This window comes from Benincasa hispida, chromosome 4, assembly GCF_009727055.1.
Source record: "Benincasa hispida cultivar B227 chromosome 4, ASM972705v1, whole genome shotgun sequence".
NCBI classification, from domain to species: Eukaryota; Viridiplantae; Streptophyta; class Magnoliopsida; order Cucurbitales; family Cucurbitaceae; genus Benincasa; species Benincasa hispida.
The window spans coordinates 5,243,144-5,250,198 of record NC_052352.1 but is presented as its reverse complement, the minus strand read 5'-3'; the positions used below and the strand labels follow the sequence as shown (position 1 = coordinate 5,250,198).

At 40.2% G+C, this 7,055-nt stretch overlaps 1 non-coding gene across 1 annotated transcript; it reads left to right on the top strand.

The window, feature by feature from the left end:
* Positions 1-1,204: 1,204 nt before the first annotated feature.
* On the top strand, positions 1,205-1,310 carry LOC120076976. Its single transcript, XR_005481719.1, has one exon. It is a non-coding gene; the product is annotated as a small nucleolar RNA R71 (small nucleolar RNA).
* Positions 1,311-7,055: the final 5,745 nt, after the last annotated feature.

Sequence of the window (7,055 nt, the reverse complement as noted above, 5' to 3'; positions counted from 1 at the left end):
TGCATTGCACTCCTGCATTAGCAAAATTACTTCTGTCTCGCTGATTCCCTTTTTCTTTGTTAAAATATCCTTAAAAAATTTGACGTATTTTGGCATTTGTTCTAAGGCTTCTACAAATGGAATATTGATGTGCAGTTGCCTCAGGAGTTTAAGAAAACGCTTAAATTGTTGTTCATCATTCTTCTTCATCAACCGTCTAGGAAATGGTGCGTTCAGCTGCACCGCAGGTTCTCCCGCGTTAGACGTGCTTGGCTTCAAATGGCTTGTGGATTCAGGCATCCTTTCTTCTTGATCTTCTAATCTTGTTGGACGTGTGTTGAGTTCTTTTGAAGGATTGTTGGTTCTTGGGTTCATGGTTCTTTCTACAAGAGCTTTGCCACTTCACAATATCACCACATGAAATTGCTCTTTTCCATTATTCCCTGGGGTTTCCGTGTTGCTTGGCAAGACTCCTGGTTGCCAATTCTTCAACTCACTGGCAATCTGCCCCACCTGTATCTCCAGATTTCTGATGGAAGACGTCTGGCTTTTTAGCAATGCATCGTTCTGGGTGATATATTCCTTTAAGAGGTTTTCAGGCGGAGATGCTGAACTCGACACATGACCTTCTCTATTAAAGGATTGTTGGTGCGTCTACTGCGTTAGCTGGAATCCAGGCGGCGGTCCTTGCCTTTGCTGCTGGTTTACCCCTGGGTGGTGTGACTCCTGTTGATTACCTGCCTAAGAGAAATTTGGATGGTTCTTCCATCCGGGATTATAGGTGTTTGAGAATGGGTTATTTTTAATAAAGCATATCGATTGCGGATTTTGTGGGCAATCAAAGTAGGAATGGGGATCTCCATAGCCCATACAGCTACCCATGGGCTGAACGAATGTTTGTAACTGATTTACCTTTTGTAAGTTTGATGCATTCCCTAGTGACATATTCTGCAAAAGGTTTGTCATAGTAGCCACTTGTGTAAAGAGCGTGGTTATTGCGTTAGAGTCAATAGAATTCACATTCTGAGATCGCCTCTTCCTTTCCACTCTTGCGTCGTAAGTCTCATCCACCCATTCCATATTATGTTTGGCTATGTGGTCCAATATTTCCTTAGCTTCATTATAATATTTGTCCATGATACCGCCAGCTGCATTTGCGTCGGCTGCCATTTGAGACGCTCTGTTTAAGTCGCCATAGAAGGTCTCCATCTAGATGGTTAATGGTAATCCGTGATTGGGGCAATTCTTGACCAATCCTTTAAAGCGCTCCCATGTGGCACTCAAGGTTTCAAATTCTTCCTGCTCAAAGTTCATGATCTCTCTCCACCTCCTTGCGTTTGTGGTGGGTGGGAAGTATTTCTGTATGAATTTCTCCACCAACTTTTCCCAGCTCGTGATCTCTCCAAGCTCCAAAGAACTTACCTATTGCTTTGCGTGGTCATGCAGAGAATATGGGAATAAAGATAGTCTGATAGCTTTTGGAGTGATTCCAGGAATCACAAACGAGTTGCATGTCTCCAAGAAACGTTTCATGTGGGCATGAGGGTCTTCTCCCCAAGCACCCCCAAATTGTCCAACTGTTTGGAGCATTTTTAACATTACATATTTCATCTCAAATCTTGTCCCATCTGGTGTTGGATATATGATCCCTGGTAAGAAATCATACAACACAGGCGACACATACTCCCGCATGGGACACGTACTACTGTTTGCCATTATGATAGGATTTTACGCAGCGTGGGCTAGTTGTTAAGCTAAGTTATGATTCACTTGTTCATCCGCCATTTGTTGTTGTCTGGTTTATTGTCTGAGTAGTTGTTGCCTTAACCTACGGCGACGATTAGATAGATTTCTTCATCGAAAGGTCCTTTCAACTTCGAGGTCGTATACAAGTTTAGGTGCGCTTTCCCTGCTCATAAACATTTACAAGCTTCGGCTTAGCTCGTAATACTCCCCCAACTGCAGTTTTCCTACAAAAGATACAAGCAAAATTTATGGTTAGTTTTGTTGCTGAATCCCCAGCAACGGCGTCAAAAACTTGTTCGTTGATTTCGTGATTCGAGCTTAGAAGTGTATTGTATAAATTAATTAGAAAAATAAGTGTAAATATGAATGATGCGTTAATGCGTTTATGATGCGTTAGTGATGCGTTGATGCATTAATGATGTGCAACAAGACGCATGACACTACTCTACAGACATTCAAGTTTTCCTAACTCAGATCCAAGTATGAATCCAACTAAGGTTCTTGGTAAGTCCAGGGTTGAACTCAGGGATTCAGATTAAAGCTAACACAGACTTGCGTTGTAATTGTTGTAGAAATATCCTAAGTGAATGTAGAAATGAGTTATTTACATTAAGTTGTTGTGTGTGTGTGCAAGAAGATACAAAAGGGTCAAGTAGAGGATATGAGGTCGTGTGAAAAATGGAGTTTGTTGCAAGTGATATGCGTCGATCTAAGTTAGATGTACACGAACAAGAATATTATGTCAATGAGATGATTTGTTTATCTCCGTTTATCGTTAGACTTATATTTGGCACTTCTCAATGTGAATATCATACAATACCTAACTCTAGGATGTATGCGTCAATCATAAGATGCAACAGAACACCAGTGCGTCTATCTCTAGATGTACTAACGTTTCTAACTTAATGCTGGCTTACTTATTCTCTCGAATAATTTAAGCTAAAGCTACTTTTACCAATTGATTTAGTTGGTTTAGGCATTTCGAAATGGAATTTTGCATGAAGTTATAGATGCATCCGACATAAACAAGAAATAAACAGTGATAAAGAATGATAGATCAAATATGTGAATTTATAAAGAAACTGAATGTCTTTACAAAATCAACACTTAATCAAATGAGAAGATGAAAACGATAAGTAAGATTAAATGAAAAGAGTCAAGCCACAGAGTACAATCTCTTGTCCTCTTTGGCTCAATTCTGGTTCGTGTACAACCATTTGTGGAAGAATCGGAAGAAATGTCTCTCTCGAGATCAGTTTCCTCCGCTCCTTGATTGGCAATGGTGATGGTTATCTTCCCTCTTGTTCTTCTCATCACCACAGCATAGCTCTACAGTCTCAAAATTTCAGAATTATACAATGAGCTAAAAGATTTTTTCATCTGGTGGGATTTCTTCTATTTATAGGCGTCGGTCTTCTTCAACTTGATGATTGGTAGCATTAAATTCCATACCCTGGTTGGCCGTCTGACACTCAGATGCTTTTCAACGCCGCCCGCTACAAATGTCCATGCTTGCAAGTGGTGATTTGACACAAACAGCCTGAATCAATGAATCTTCCTTGCGTTGAATCCCTCCGATGCATGCCCCATGCGTTAGACTTTGCCTGCGACACTTTTCTTAATCATGCATTAGACTTCTTTGAGATCCTGCAATATCATGTGCTAGTGTCACAGTATTTTAGCAATAAACATTCTTTTGCATGAGTTTGATAGTGTTCAAGTAATTCCATGTGTTTCCTCTACAAGTGATGAAATTTTACCATTAAAGACCCTAATTGTTCCAACGTTTGGGCCACAATAACTTGTATTTCTACAAGTTATCAGTCTGATTGGGGAGTTGGGAACTCAACTACATAAGACGTAATTCACTCCTCCCCAAAGCAGGGGTAAGTAGATAAATTGCTTCTTTATGGGCTGATTTTGGGGCTTGAACAATGTGGCACCACACCTTTTCATGGCCCGAGAAGTGTTCACTCATAGTGGGATTATGATGTATTGTTCATTAGAGGAATCAATGGTACTTAAGGAGTTAGATGTAACTATGAGGGAAAAATGGTAAATTGGCCAACTATATTTATGAGTGATTTGTGAAGGATTATCGTACGGTTGATTGGTTATATTCGATGGACATAGAAATATTTCTATAGTGCGAAAAGTGCAGCTGTCGGTCTTCAGTGGAATGCTGTTGATTATTTTTAGGGAATGGCTTTGTTTTGTTTTATTTAAGGACGGCTAGGGTTATACATGAATTCATGCATTAGACATGGCTCATGTGTCCGCACCCATGCGTCTGAGGTCATGTGTCGGAATAAAGGTGCATTAGACTAATATGCAATGACCACGCGTTCCTATCACGAGTTTTCTTATGCTCGCGCCAAGTATAACACAAACGCAAGTTTTTCGGGTAATCCGAGGTCGAAAACAGGGACTTGTCACTCAATAATTCTTGTGAAACAATGCGTTTGAGGCGATGAAAAGAAAAATAAAAAGAAGTTTAATAGATATACAGACTATTTCTACTCCTAACTAAACAGATTGAGCAATAGAAGACTTGCAATGAAAATAAGTAGAGACATAACAACCATTAACGCATAGTAATGTTTATTATCTTAAATCGCCCGAGTAATCCCAGCTCATTACACTAACGCGTCGCACACCTCTCGGTGATCAGCCGTATGACTATATTTCTATAGTACATGGTTGCGTCGAGCATAAGATTGTGCCTATCTCTAGGAACAATGCGAACTTTGCTTTAGTGTGTTCCATCTCTTACCTTCTCAGGCAGTTAGACGCGACTATTTAACTTATAGACAAGCAATGTAACATCCCCTAGACAGGCGTTGCTACAACTTTTCACAAATCAAAAAAGATTAACTCACTATACTCGCACAACACACACCTCTCGGTGGGTTGCTTCATGCGTCCTATTTTTAAGCTACACGATTAAGCATGCGATTGTCTTTGATAAATAAACGTTGAAGATAAACTATGATAGAGATGAAGATGATGAAGAAGACGGCAATGAAGGAGTTAAGATTTGCATTGATCACAAAATATCTTAATAACTTAAGCTAAAATGTAATACAACACAGAGATTAGAAGAGAAAGGAAGGACTTTGTGTCAAGGCTGTCGGTGGTGCCATGGTTGAGTGGTAGAGATGTCTTTCTCGGGCTCTATCTCCGACAAATGCTCCGATCGTCACTCGATCTGGGTTGTGGAGATGAAGAATTCTCACTGAAAATCTCTTTCAAGCTCTCATCTATGATCACAAACTTCTGCCTCGAATGTCTTAAAATGAAGGTCCCAAGGGCTATTTATAGAGTTTTGATGCCGACAGCTATAATGATGACGGTATGGCTCACTTCTGCTTTTGTCGCAGTATGGGCATTATCACATCGCCTTAACTTGTTGATACTCCTAAGGTATGTGTCTGAGCTTAATTTAGCTAAAGCTATCAACGCGTTCTACCCATCTTGCGATCTTCTATTATGGCTATCACGCCGTGGCCGCAATCTCCATTTGGTCACCGCAATTCCCATGCGTTGGACGCATGCGATTACCACAACTTCCATGCGTTGGACGCATGTGATTATCGTCTGCGATTGCTTAGCTCATGCGCTTGTCTTTGCGATCGCCTAGCTTCAGCGCATGTGTTTGTCTGTGATTGCTTATTTCAAACGCATGCGTTTGATTCCTGCGATAGCTACAAAAATAGACATTTTGGCATGGAGTAATGCATAAATTGGGGTCAGTGAGGATTTGTGTTAATTGACGCAAAACTTAATTTTTCGCAAATTCGAAGTATTATCACTGCATTTTCTACTTATTAGCCCTGATGATTCTAAATAAAAAGCTTATAATAACTGGCATTTCTGCCAGTTACCATCCCTTCAAACTTAGAATCATACTTGTCCTCAAGCATGCGTTATACTTAAGAAATTCTTAACTCACCTTCCGACGTCTCTTTGCGATGACCATCTTCTCAGAATATAATTTACTCGTGCCTCTAACTATAGACACAGTACTCTCCTCTACTTCGGTTACTTCTCCAAAGAGATCTTTTCTAAGTTAAATTCGGCAAGCCTTTGCTCAAAAAAATTTTATTCATTCTTCGCAACTTTGCGTTCAGCTCATGAGAATGTGTTCGTTCAAAACAATTCAAGCTTATGTGTTTACTTATTCTAATGCGGCATTGAACCTGGTTACACTCTTCGTTTTGGCTTACCCCCACGTGTGTCATGTGGGCATCCAACTTCGGTTGCGTTCCGTATTCAACTCAACTCATGTCTTGCTTAATTTGGCTTACGCCAGACAGAGGAGTTATGCTTATGCATTGATCCTGGCAACTTACCTTCGTTTTGGCTTGCCCCTACGGGTGTCATGCGGACATCCAACTACAGGTAAGTACCTTTCACAACTCAACTCTTGTCAACATGGGTTTCCTCATTGCGTTGGCAGTGGAGTTGTTATTTTCAAAAGCTCTTTCTCTCTCTCTCTTTTTTTTTTAATTAAGGAAATGACCGCAATGTTATGAACGCAATTCTCCGAGACCGCTACCACCCCTCCAAACTTAGAGGGTGCTAGCATTCTCAATGCAAGCTAAAATAAAACTCAATAGGAATGTGATAACAAATGCTTGAGCAAAGGTTTGCACATAATAAAACTATAGACTTTCATATTTGAAGAGGCTATTAAAAGTAAGGGGTGTCTTGCAATACTAATTAGAGAACGTGGTGAATTATTTGAACTATTATAGATGCATCACAAAGAACCGCAGTCAAATAAAGAGAATTCCAAAAGGATAATGCATAAAAGATAACAAGAAAAGAACCTTAAGTAGAAGAATGCATACGACAATGCATTAGAGTTCATGCGATTGAAGCCATGCGTTGAAGGATGTGGAGGATTCTTCCATTGTAACTGTGCACCGAGGAGAGTTATTATCGCACCTACGAAGACCAAACACACCACAACTAAGGAAGCAGCCGCATATCCAAAATAACAATAAATAAAAATAATAAACTAAACTAAGAAAGCAAGGTAAAAGATAGAGTAAAAGACGTCCCTGGAGAAATTAGAGTGTTGTCACTGCAATGAATCTCCCATGCAGGAGATGATTCTCAATTACTTGGGTTAAGGGGGCTCGCCCTGACCATTGGAGCTTCCAACAATTGTTGGACGCATGATGGTTAACATGCATCTAAGACTGCTTCCAGCTCATGCGACAGATAGCCTTTCTATCTCAGGGTCAATACTTGACTTTCAATGCATCACCTATACTTCAAATATTGTTTGCAGCTTGGTCGCACAATCTACAATACGCCTAAGA